This window comes from Dicentrarchus labrax, unplaced genomic scaffold, assembly GCF_905237075.1.
Source record: "Dicentrarchus labrax unplaced genomic scaffold, dlabrax2021, whole genome shotgun sequence".
NCBI lineage: Eukaryota > Metazoa > Chordata > Actinopteri > Moronidae > Dicentrarchus > Dicentrarchus labrax.
Window position 1 is genome coordinate 26,113,633 of NW_026136706.1, and position 12,271 is coordinate 26,125,903.

Here is a 12,271-nt window from a genome sequence, read left to right on the forward strand (position 1 = left end):
TATAACAAGTTAAAGCTTTGTTGTGGTGTTGAACCCGTCCTGATGGCTGTTTCACAAAACGGGGGATCTTGGCGACTATTTCAACTTAAACTCATTTATAAATCATTTGGATGGTTAAATGGCCTGTTCCGGTGAAAATGGTGACTTTCCCCGCTCCCCCTAGGGTCCCCAGGCGGAAAACCAACCTTGCAACCTTTGGACTACTGTCCTGTTAAGTTGGAAATGGGAAGTATCGTGAGAAGCGAGAATGAGTGAGAAACACAAACTGCTTTACAGCAATTCTACATAAACGCATACGCCCCCTCAATACCGGTTAGCCACGCTGGCTATAAGAACAAGCGACGTTGAATGTATTAGCCGCCTTGGTAGACATTGGTCCACACAAAAAAGTTACCTGGCAACAAATGCACATCAGCAGCGGTAGAAAGGGGGAGGAGGGGCCACAAGTGAGTTTTTTTACGACAGTGTTTTGAAATATACGTCCCAGAGCTGTAGGGGGAGCTTGTTGAAAAAACATGCGACGACAAAAGTGAAAACCAGTGAAGAAATGGTTAGCGTTGCCAAGTTCCCCTTTAAATTCTGTGTTAGTTGTGATTTTTCAGTCATTTTGCATGATCCAGACCCTGGATTCATAAATCCTGGATCCCCTGTGTATGAATGTTAGTTTCTGTTCGATGGACTTTGCCATCACTGAGTGAATGTGTGTGAAAGGGTGAATGTGGCTGTAGTGTAAAAGCGCTTTGAGTGGTCGGAAGACTAGAAAGGCGCTATACAAGTACAGGTCCATTTACCATCCATTTACCTTCCGTTCTTGAGTTATTCGACTGAACGTGCGTCCATTCATTGTTAATGGAGCGATCCTATTTAGAAAAATGAGTGTCACACCTAGTATGGACTTTTCAGAAAGTGTCTAGGAGCATGTTTCAGCCATCTTGGCTGAGTCACTATTTCTTTCTATTAAAAAATAAAAAAGCAAACAACCAGATGTGCTTTCAATATGAAAGGATAATTCCCATAAAATTAAACTTTTTTTAGCAAGAAAATAAAAAATAAAATCAATCAAATAAAAAGGTGTACCAATAAAACAAATGCAACGTTTCGACCCTAATGGGTCTTGCTCAGGCTGGCACACAAAGACTATCAAATGGCTTGTTCCAAGATGCTGCTCAGTCGATGTTCAACAGCAAGTGACCAGAGCTCACTGTTCCCTCTATTTATACCCTCCCCAAAGTCAATTTTTATTTTCAGGTTTTGTTTTTCAGGTTTTGTTGTACTGGTTGTACAAAGCAGATAAGTATTTAGATATCCAATTTTGTAAGTATATAGGTTGTCGTTATTTATTTTTTCAGGTATATCAAATAAGGTAAATATTAGATTGTCCAATTAGGTAAGTATTATTTGTTATTAAGGTTAGTATAATTAGGTATAATTAGGTAAAGGGGTTTATAAGGGATTGGTACCCCCTGGTAACTCCGGTTTATAAGGTTTATAAGGAGTTCGGTCTAGACCTGCTCCATTTGTCTGTGTGCAAGATCTCCTGCTGCCCCCTTTTGGAGGACTGCATTGTCCTCTATGAACTACTGTTAGTAGTAACTACTGAGTACTGATGGAACGTGCTACGGTAAGCGTACAGACTCATTTCCGGTTCACTTCGTGCTCTGTGTACACTGTTTGGTGCTGTAGCTCTGTCAGTGAACACTAAATCTAAATTTGTTTTACTCATTACAGCGGTTATTTTCCCGCTTAACATTTAAACATAGACGTTCTATCTAAACACTCGGAGTTACTCCTTTTAGCGACTTTTCGCTATTTTCAAAAATTTTCACACACGCTAGCTTCATTAACATTAGCATTAGCTAGGGCTTCTCCCTCTCCCTCTCCTCTGTCCTGCTCAGTGTGTCAGATGTTCAGTTATTCCTCTGCCTCCTTTAAAGATAATGGTTCTTGTATTAAGTGTAGTTTATTTACTGCGCTGGAGGCGAGGCTTAGTTAGTTAGAGGATCGGCACCGCACCACGGAGATATCTTTAGCCGAGCCCATAGTTTCTAATAAATTTTCCCCACTCAGCGACACACCCGCTGAGGAACCAACTCTGATTATTGGCAGCTCCATAGTCAGAAACGTGAAGTTAGCGAAGCCAGCGGCCATAGTTAAATGTATCCCTGGGGCCAGAGCGGGCGACATTGAATCATATTTAAAACTGCTGGCTAAACATAAACGTAAATACAGTAAGATTGTTATCCACGTCGGCGGTAATGACACCCGTTTACGCCAATCGGAGGTCAGTAAGATTAATGTGGAGTCGGTGTGTAATTATGCTAAAACAATGTCGGACTCCGTAGTTTTCTCTGGACCCCTGCCCAATGTGACCAGTGATGACATGTATAGCCGCATGTTGTCATTCCACCACTGGTTGTCGAGGTGGTGTCCAGAAAACGATGTGGGCTTCATTGATAACTGGAAGCCTTTTTGGGGAAAACCTGGTCTGATTAGGAGAGACAGCATCCATCCCACTTTGGATGGAGCGGCTCTCTTATCTAGAAATATGGCGAAGTTTATTTCTAAAACCTGACAGTCCAGAGTTGGGACCAGGAAGCAGAGCTGCTGTCTTACACACTTCTCTGCACTTTCTTTAGAACAGTCACCCACCCAAAACCCCATAGAGACTGTGTCTGTCCCCCAACCACCTAAATTATTTAAAGAAATACAAACAAGAGGAGTTAAACATAAAAATCTAATAAAACTTAAAACCAACTCCTCAGTAGCACAAAATAAGAGAATGAAATGTGGGCTGTTAAATATCAGGTCTCTGTCCTCTAAAGCTGTTTTAGTGAATGAATTAATATCAGACTATGATATTGATTTACTTTGTCTTACTGAGACCTGGTTGTCCCACGAGGAGTATGTTAGCCTAAATGAATCCGCCCCCCCCCCAGTCATATTAGTACTCACATTCCTCGAGGCACCGGCCGAGGAGGTGGAGTAGCAGCCATATATGATTCGAGCATTTTAATGGACCCTAAACCTAAACTACATTATAATTCATTCGAAAGCCTTGTTCTTAGTCTTTTTCACCCAAACTGGAAAACACTGCAGCCAGTTCTATTTGTTATAGTGTACTGCGCTCCTGGACCGTACTCTGATTTTATAACTGAATTCTCAGACTTTTTATCAAGTTTAGTCCTCAGATCAGATAAAGTAATTATTGTAGGTGATTTTAATATTCATGTCGATGTTGACAATGACAGCCTTAGTAACGCATTTATATCATTAATAGACTCAATTGGCTTCTGTCAGAGTGTAAATAAACCAACTCATTGTTTTAATCACACTCTTGACCTTGTTTTATCATATGGCATTGATATTGAACATTTAATAGTCTTCCCACATAATCCTTTCCTATCTGACCATTATTTAATAACTTTTGAATTCATACTATTAGATTATAACCCATTAGGCAAAACTTCCTACAGCAGATGTCTATCTGACAGTGTTGTAGCTAAATTTAAGGAGGAGATTCCTTCAGTGTTTAATTCAATGCCATGTCTGAATTTAACAAAGTCCTATAACAACTTTAGTCCCTCTGAAATTGATAATCTTGTTGATAGTGCTGCAGGCTCACTACGATCAACATTAGACTCTATCACTCCTATAAAAAGGAAATTATTAAAACATAGGAGAATAGCACCGTGGTACAACCACTAAACCCGCCAGTTAAAGCAAATAGCTAGGAAATCTGAAAGGAAATGGCGCTCTTCCAAATTATCAGAATATTGCTCAATTTGGCATGATAATCTTAAAACTTATAGAAAGGCCCTCCGTAATGCCAGAGGAGCCTATTACTCAGCACTAACAGAAGAAAATAAGAATAACCCTAGGTTCCTCTTCAGCACTGTAGCCAGGCTGACAGAGAGCCACAGCTCTATTGAGCCACATATCCCCATAAACCTAAATAGCAATGACTTTATGAGTTTCTTCTATAATAGAATTATTACTATTAGAGAGAAAATGAATCACCAACTGCCATCAACAGTTATCAGTGGCTCTCCAAGTTCAGGGACTTTTGCTAATGTAAACTTAGATATATATTTAGACTGTTTTTCTGCTATCGATCTTCATCAGTTAACTTCAATAATTTCTTCATCGAAGCCATCAACCTGTCTGTTAGACCCGATCCCAACTAGGCTGCTTAAAGAAGTTGTTCCCTTAATTGGCACTTCTTTACTGGATATGATTAATCTTTCTTTATTATCAGGATATGTACCACAGTCCTTTAAAGTAGCTGTAATTAAACCCCTTCTTAAAAAGCCCACTCTTGACCCAGGGGTTTTAGCCAACTATAGACCAATCTCTAACCTCCCCTTCCTCTCTAAGATTCTGGAGAAATTAGTCGCCAAAGAGTTGTGTGACTTTCTACATAACAATAGTTTATTTGATGATTTTCAGTCAGGATTTAGAGTTCATCACAGCACAGAGACAGCTCTGGTTAAAGTTAATAATGACCTTCTGATTGCTTCTGACAATGGACTTGTCTCTGTACTTGTATTATTAGATCTTAGTGCTGCATTTGACACCATGGACCATGATATTCTTTTACAGAGACTTGAGCATCAAATTGGCATTAAAGGAACCGCACTAAGCTGGTTTAAGTCATATTTATCAGATCGTTTGCAGTTTGTACACGTTAACGATGAATCTTCAATAAATACTACAGTTAGTCATGGAGTTCCACAAGGTTCTGTACTTGGACCAATACTATTTACTCTATATATGCTCCCTTTAGGCAACATTATTAGGAATCACTCCATTAACTTTCACTGTTATGCAGATGATACGCAGTTATATCTATCGATCTATCTATACAAACATGTCTTAAGGACATAAAATCCTGGATGAGCTGCAATTTTCTGATGTTAAACTCAGAAAAAAATGAAATTCTTGTACTTGGCCCCAAAAACCTTAGAGACTCACTGTCTAAAGATATAGTTACTCTAGATGGCATTACCTTGGCCTCTAGCACCACTGTCAGGAATCTTGGAGTTATCTTTGATCAGGAAATGTCTTTTAACTCCCACATGAAGCAGACCTCTAGGACTGCCTTCTTTCATTTACGTAATATTACAAAAATTAGACACATACTATCACAGACAGATGCAGAAAAACTAATCCATACATTTGTTACTTCAAGGCTGGATTACTGCAACTCTTTATTATCAGGTTGCCCCAATAACTCCATTAAAACGCTCCAATTAATTCAAAACGCTACAGCACGAGTACTGACAGGAACTAGAAAAAGAGATCACATTTCTCCTGTACTAGCTTCTCTGCACTGGCTCCCTGTAAAATGTAGAATAGAATTTAAAATCCTCCTCCTCACCTATAAAGCTCTTCATGGTCAGGCCCCTTCATATCTTAAAGAGCTCATAGTACCCTATTACCCCACTAGAACACTACGTTCTCTGAATGCTGGGCTACTTGTGGTTCCTATAGTCCCTAAAAGTAGAACAGGAGCCAGAGCCTTCAGTTACCAAGCTCCTCTCCTGTGGAACCAGCTTCCAGTTGTGGTTCGGGAGGCAGACACCCTCTCCACATTCAAGAGTAGGCTTAAGACATTCCTCTTTGATAAAGCTTATAGTTAGGGCTGGATCAGGTGAGTCCTGAACCATCCCTTAGTTATGCTGCTATAGGCCTAGACTATCGGGGGATTTCCCATGGTGCACTGAGCTCCTCTCTTCCTCTCTCTTTCTGCACTCATTCATGTTCCATTAATGCATGTTACTAACTTCACTTCTTCCCCGGAGTTCTTGTGCTTTCTCGTCTTGCAGGTTCTTATCGATCCTGGTGGAGCCTCCTGCCATGGTCCTGCTTGACTGCCACTGCCAATACTGTTGTTACTGTGCACCTGTCTGTCTGTCTGTCTGTCTGTCTGTCTCTGTCTCTCTCTCTCCCCCCCCCCTCTCACCCCAACTGGTCGAGACAGACAACCACCCACCTAGAGCCGAAGGATCTGTCCTAGGTTTCTGCCTTTTAACAGGCAGTTTTTCCTTGCCCTTGTTGCCAAGTGCTTGCTCATGGTGGTACTGTTGGGTTTCTGTAAATAATGTTATAAAGAGTTCGGTCTAGACCTGCTCTATTTGAAAAGTGTCCTGAGATAACTTTTGTTATGAATTGGCACTATACAAATAAAATTTAATTGAATTGAATTGAATAGTGGATCTGAGCAGGGCGAAAACACCTGTGACCTCTGTTCCCATCCAGGGGGTTACTGTGGACACTGTTAAGGGAATATAAGTACCTGGGGTGTACTGTAATAATAAGTTGAAATGGACAAGAAACACCGAGGCGGTCTACAAAAAGGGCCAAAGCCGACTCCTTTTCCTAAGGAGGCTGAGGTCCTTTAACATCTGCCAGACGATGCTGAGGATGTTTTACAATTCTGTTGTGGCCAGTGCGATTTTCTTTGTTGTCACATGCTGGGGCAGTGGGCTGAAGGTCGCAGACACCAACAGACTAAACAAACTGATCAGTAGGGCCGGTGATGTTGTGGGGGAGGAGCTGTACACTCTGACGACCGTGGCAGAGAGGAGGATGCTGTTCAGTCTATCTTGGACAATGTCTCACACCCTCTCTACAACACACTGGCTCAGCAGAGGAGCACCTTCAGCAGAAGACTCCTCTCACCCAGATGCACCACAGAGTGCCACAGGAAATCATTCCTGCTTGTGGTCATTAAACTCTACAATGCCTCCCTCAGAGAGTCAAACACACCCTCTCTGTAATCTGACCTCAAACATGAACAACCACTTCTGCACTTTCTTCTTTCTTGCACATTTTCAAAACTGTACATTTTACATTTTACCTTGTGTATATAGACATAGGGCTAGGTCAAGATTAAAACGCAGGGGGGCCTCTGGCACAAGGTTACTGTGATTTGTAAAAAACATTTCTCTGTCTTTTATTACAAACTAAAATCAGTTAAAAGGTATCCCTGCTAAAGTAAAGAGAAAAGCTATGTAAAGTAAAATATAAAAATAATTCAGAGAATTCAAATAATTAGAATAAAATGAGTAAAATGATAAAAGAAATTAATTAAAAGGGATTTTAATAAAAAAGGACAGGATTGGTTCGACCACACAGGAAGGCAGCGGGAGTTCTGTCCCCAGCTAGTATGGTGTCATCTTCACATGTTAAAAGCTGGGGCACGCCTCCAAGATGGTCTAAAGGTGACTAACATAAATGAAAATAATTTTAAAAGAATATAAAATGAACTAATAAATTAATATAAATATATACTTAACAAATTAAGATAAAATTAAAAGTTTAATATATACAAAATAATAGGATAAGCAAACATCAACATTCATACTAATCTAAATATAAAAGTAAATATGAGCGGGCAAACACATTATCCTCCCAGGGACTCTTTATAAAACAATGATTAAAAGAAAAGTTAAAGGGGTTAATAAATACACAAACCATGCAATAAATGTATATATATATATATATATATATATATATATATATAAAAATCAAATACAAAAAACATGTAAAATAAGTGCCATAAACAGTAAGTGCTTGAAAATAAATAGTATTCAAAAAAAGGGAGGGAGGGGGAAACAGTGTTTGTCCGCCCATACACTAATCTCTGCAGTCATACGAACCCAATCATTCCCAATATATATATATATATATAAAATAAATAAATATCAATATTAAAAAAAGTTGGAGGCATGCCCCCTTTCTGATAAAAAAGAGCATCTAAAATCACAGCAGGCGCCCCTGTTCCCAGGTTCTCTAAAATAATTCAAAATCCCTCCCTATATGTTATAAAATATATAATAAAAAAAAAGTAAAAATAAATGAAAAATAATAATAAAATTCATAATGCATGCAAAATGATTTTCAACGGTACCACTTAAAATTTCATTAGTGGTACCGTTGATAAAACAGTCAACAATAAATCCATAAATAAATAAAATATATACAGAATATAGAGGATAAAACCAAAATCAATCAAGGTTAGTAAAAAAAAACACATAAGAAAACACATTAGTAAATATTGATAAATAAATATTTAATAGAATTATAAAACAAACATAAGAGAGGGGCATATAAAATCCACAAGAATTCTGGTTTAAGCTGTAAAAGGGAGGGCGCCATACTGCAAGCCATTACGCCCTCTAGGGGAGACACCACAAACTGCATTACGGTTAACAAAAGTCAAGTTTAAAAAGTGGATTTATTCATTTAGTATTTTTCATGTAGTCCATTCGGATCTATTGTTTTAAGTTTGGGTATCCACTTTCTCTCCACTGCCCGTCGCTGTGTCGTCGTCCAAGTCCTGTCACTCTCCAGGCCCAAGCTTTGCAGGTTGTGTGGGCCATGGAGTTTAAAATGTAAATATAAAATGCTCATGCCATTCCTGCTGTTCATTTTGTAGATGTGTTGTTTTATGCGTATATAGATTTCATTGCCCATCTCCCCAACATATTAAATATGGCAGGCCTTGCATCTAACAGCATAAACTGCATTTTTAGTTTGCGGTGTTAAGGCCTACCATAGATTCACTCCGTTTTGGTGTTAAAAAGATGGGGGAGACGGATAAAACCAATGTCCAATTCTCGAAGCGCTTCCCTACTTCTGTTTGTATTGTTATTAAAAGCCGTGTGTATTAAAATATCTTTTAAGTTTTTGTTACAGCGGTAGGCAGAGATTATACGGCACCCCTGCAGCGCGTCACAGCCCCCCCTCGCCCTCTCAAAGCCTGTCTTAATCGTATTTAAAAGATTCTTGTGACAGTCAGAGTAAGTTAAAACCAATGGGATGAGGGACGGGCTGGGTGGACGCACCGCAATGTTTTCATAATTTTGTGTGAAGGTGCCGCCGATCTCCGCCTTAATGCTCCTAAGGAAGCGCCTTGAGTAAGTAAACCTCAGCGCCTTGAGTAAGTAAACCTCAGCGCACTAAAAAGAGTTTGGGTGGACTCCTCCACATGCTCCGGGAAGGTTCAGATTCTGTGGAAGCGGATCAGCTGTGACTTAATCAGACCCCTGTACGTGTGTTTAGGGTGGAAACTGGTCTTGTGCAAAAGTGCGTGGCGGTCAGTGTCTTTGAAATAGACTGATTGCTAAAGTTTTGCTCGGGCCGCTGGAGTTGCAGAAGATAAGACCTGTGTGTCCAAAAATTCCACTGACTGTGTCTTTAAGTTATGTTTGAGTTTTATTTTAGGGTGATGTGTATTGAGGACGTGAAGAAATGTCAAAAATTCACTTTCAGATCCATCCCAGAGACCGAAGATGTCGTCCAGGTAACGGTGATACAGGAGTGGTTGTTTGCTGAGTTTCTGGAGAGCTGTATATTCTCAGTCTGCTAAATAAATGTCTGCATATGAAGGGGAGTATTTCCGGCCCATGGCACAACTGCACAGCTGGAGACAGTGGCTATTGTTAAAAGTGAAATGGTTTCGGGTGAGTGTAATTTGCAATAACTGTATTATTTCTTTATCTGGTCTGGATGGCTCTGGGTGTTTATTGAAGATGTTTTGGGTTAGGGTTCATTGTCAATGGAGCGATCCTATGTTGAAAAATGAGTCACACCCAGAATGGACTTTTCAAAAAGTGTGTAGGAGCACTTTGGAGCCATTTGGAGTGGATCTGAACGTGTTTGTATGTTGACTTTTTCTGACTGCCCTTAGGGTTGCAGTAGGGTAATAGGCTGTTAACCATGCTCACCGCCTGGTGATCCTGGTGATCGTGAATAGCTTTGTCTGTGTTTGTGCTAGAGTGATGGAACCGGTGTGTATCCCCCATTATTAAGCATGCTCTTTCCATTGGTGCCGGTCTCAAGTGGGTGGGACTTGTGGTTCGAAAGTTACGCCCATTTTGATACGGTTTTGTAGCTCTGGCGTGTTCAGCGAGGTCGAATTATGGAGGAAGGAGCCCGTTTCCAAGCATCTAGGAGGTTGGGTTCCGGAGTTGTCAAGCCCAGGGGGCGCCCATTCGTTGTCAATGGAGCGACCCTATGTTGGAAAATGACAAAGTGTCACACCCGGTATGAACTTTTCAGAAGGTGTCTAGGAGCACATTTGAGGCCATTTGGAGTGGATTGGAACAGGTTTCTGAGGTCTGAGGTTGTTGGTTGGGCTCAGGCAAGTGTGGGAGTAGTTAGGTTGAGGGTAAGGCTAACTGGGAAAGGCGTTAGTTTGAGTGATATGTCTACACTGTGGCCAGCCCCAGGGTTAGGATAGAGAAAGTGGATGAGTCTTTGTCATTGTGAGTCGGTGTCGAGCTCCATGCACGGGCCATCCTGCTCCAGGTCGGGAAAGCTCTTATTTATGGTTGAGGCCTTTGGGGTGTATTGTTTCTAACTTTCTTATCCATGCCCTTTCTGCTTGGGTCCTCTGTGTGGCGTTCCAGCTGGGGTCCATCTTGATGATCGTGGCCCAGACAGACGACCATCCATGGGCCAGAAAATGGCTGCCAAGAGGTGTGTGGGTTTCCCTCTGTCTCTGGATGTTATAGCGGTGTTGGGTGAACCGCTGTAAGAGTGTGTTTTTGGTTTCACCAACATACTGTAAACCTCAAGAGCGACATGAAATAAGATACACAGTTTTTGGAGTGGGGATTTCCCCAAGCCATAGTCCTATGGACTGTTTTATTAAAATGGCTGCGTATCCACGTGGCATGTTTAAAAAATTGGCCGTCGCCTCTGGGTTTTGAGGTCGTTAGGGGCTTAATTTTGGCTGCCACCAGATAGTCCTGGAGGTTTTTGTTTTTCCTAAAGGCTGCTATGAATCTATGGTTCTTTAGGTGTCCTGTATCAATGATTTTTTGATGGAAATTGTCTCTTTTCTGCACAGGGTGATTGCCGGCCTGGAATAGGTGGTAACGAAGGGGAGTACATCCGTTGTGTCCACTGGTCTTGTTTCCAGGAAGGTGTGGAGGGCCTTCCGCTGGAAGGAGCGTACATTGCCCCTGGTGGCGAGGGCTCTGAAGAGCGTTTTTGTGGCCCCCATGAAGTCACTTTTGTGTGTGCAGATACGGTGAAACCGGAGTAATTGTGATTTCAGTAGGCCCCTGTATGTATGTTTAGGGTGGTGAATGGTCTTATAAAGCATGGGTGTCTGTTTCTTTGAAGAAAACTTTAATGTCTAATTTGTTTGTGTGTTGGAAATTTCTCCCTTTGTAGGTGGTGGTATCCAGGAAGTCCACCGACGTGGTGCTGGTGGTGGACTTCAGTGTGATGGATGGGTTGTGATTATTCAAGGTAAGTACAAATTGGTCAAATTCTTCCATAGAGTGGGGCCAGACCCCCCAGATGTCATCCAGATATCTATAGTAATGTAATGACTTTTTGTTGCAATCTGATTTGTGGGTAAAGGGGGTGAAAGTCATATCTTTTTTGTTTTGGAAATATACATGGAGCTTGATTCTCCTATGATATTGCTGTAAATCCCATCTACTCTGCTCAATGATGTTGCTCTGACTTCCCCTAGTGGGGATGAAAGAGAGGCCCCTGTCCAGGAGTGTGAACTGGGCCTGGGTTAATTTGAATGTCTGTGATAACACCAGTACATTTTTTGACCCCACCTGAGAATGCAGGCTTATGGGGATGAGCATTTTAAATACCCTGTCCAATGGTCAAACATGTGTTTGGCGGTGGCCTTTGTCCAGTGTATGTTGTCTCTGCCAGTTTCAAAGGATTTGGAGGGCAATCTGGGGATGAAGAGGCAGTTTTTCTGGATATGTGCGCTGAGGTGGACCAGGCAGGACTGCTCTTTGAGAGGTAAGTGACGGGAATAATTGATTAAGGGCACCCAAACTGCCGCTTGAGGGAATTTAGCCTCAGCTGCCTCCACTGTGGCTAATAGCTGCTGTGTCAGGATTGTTTTGGATGCAGCGTTTCTATTGTTTATACCAAAAGAGAGGACCAATTTCTCTAATTTGGTGGAGGTGGTAGCCTTATCAATTAGCATCTTAGCATGTGCTAATGTAGCTCCTGGGTAGCTGTCAACTTGTAGGTTGGTGCTTTCAAATGGAGGCATTATGGCTAAGTTAGAGTCTCCAATGAAGGCCCACTCTTTACCAATGCTAAGGCCCCAATCCTGCATTTTATTTTGTGTATTGATGTGTTTTGTAGGTCTCCTGGTATTGGGCAGTGGCACTGGGGTCCGCACCACCGGTCTAGGCCGCAGCGTGAGTCTGCTCTGGGTTGCTCTTCTAAGAATCCTAAATTTGACTGGAGTGGATTGGGTGGTGGAGACCTCCATAGA

General features: G+C 41.4%; 1 protein-coding gene across 5 annotated transcripts in view; it reads left to right on the forward strand.

The window, feature by feature from the left end:
- LOC127365358 (uncharacterized) overlaps window positions 1–12,271 on the forward strand; it is a 168,282-nt gene that overhangs the window by 150,292 nt on the left and 5,719 nt on the right. Inside the window, exon 1 of one of the 5 annotated variants that reach the window (XM_051403387.1) lies at window positions 5,109–5,217. The exons of 2 other annotated variants lie outside the window; for them this stretch is intronic. The gene's annotated coding sequence lies outside the window, so the exon portion shown is untranslated. Of the gene's footprint in view, window positions 1–5,108; window positions 5,218–5,286; window positions 5,826–5,967; window positions 6,017–12,271 lie in introns of those variants that run through there. 2 more of the 5 variants (XM_051403389.1, XM_051403390.1) reach the window with 2 other exon arrangements.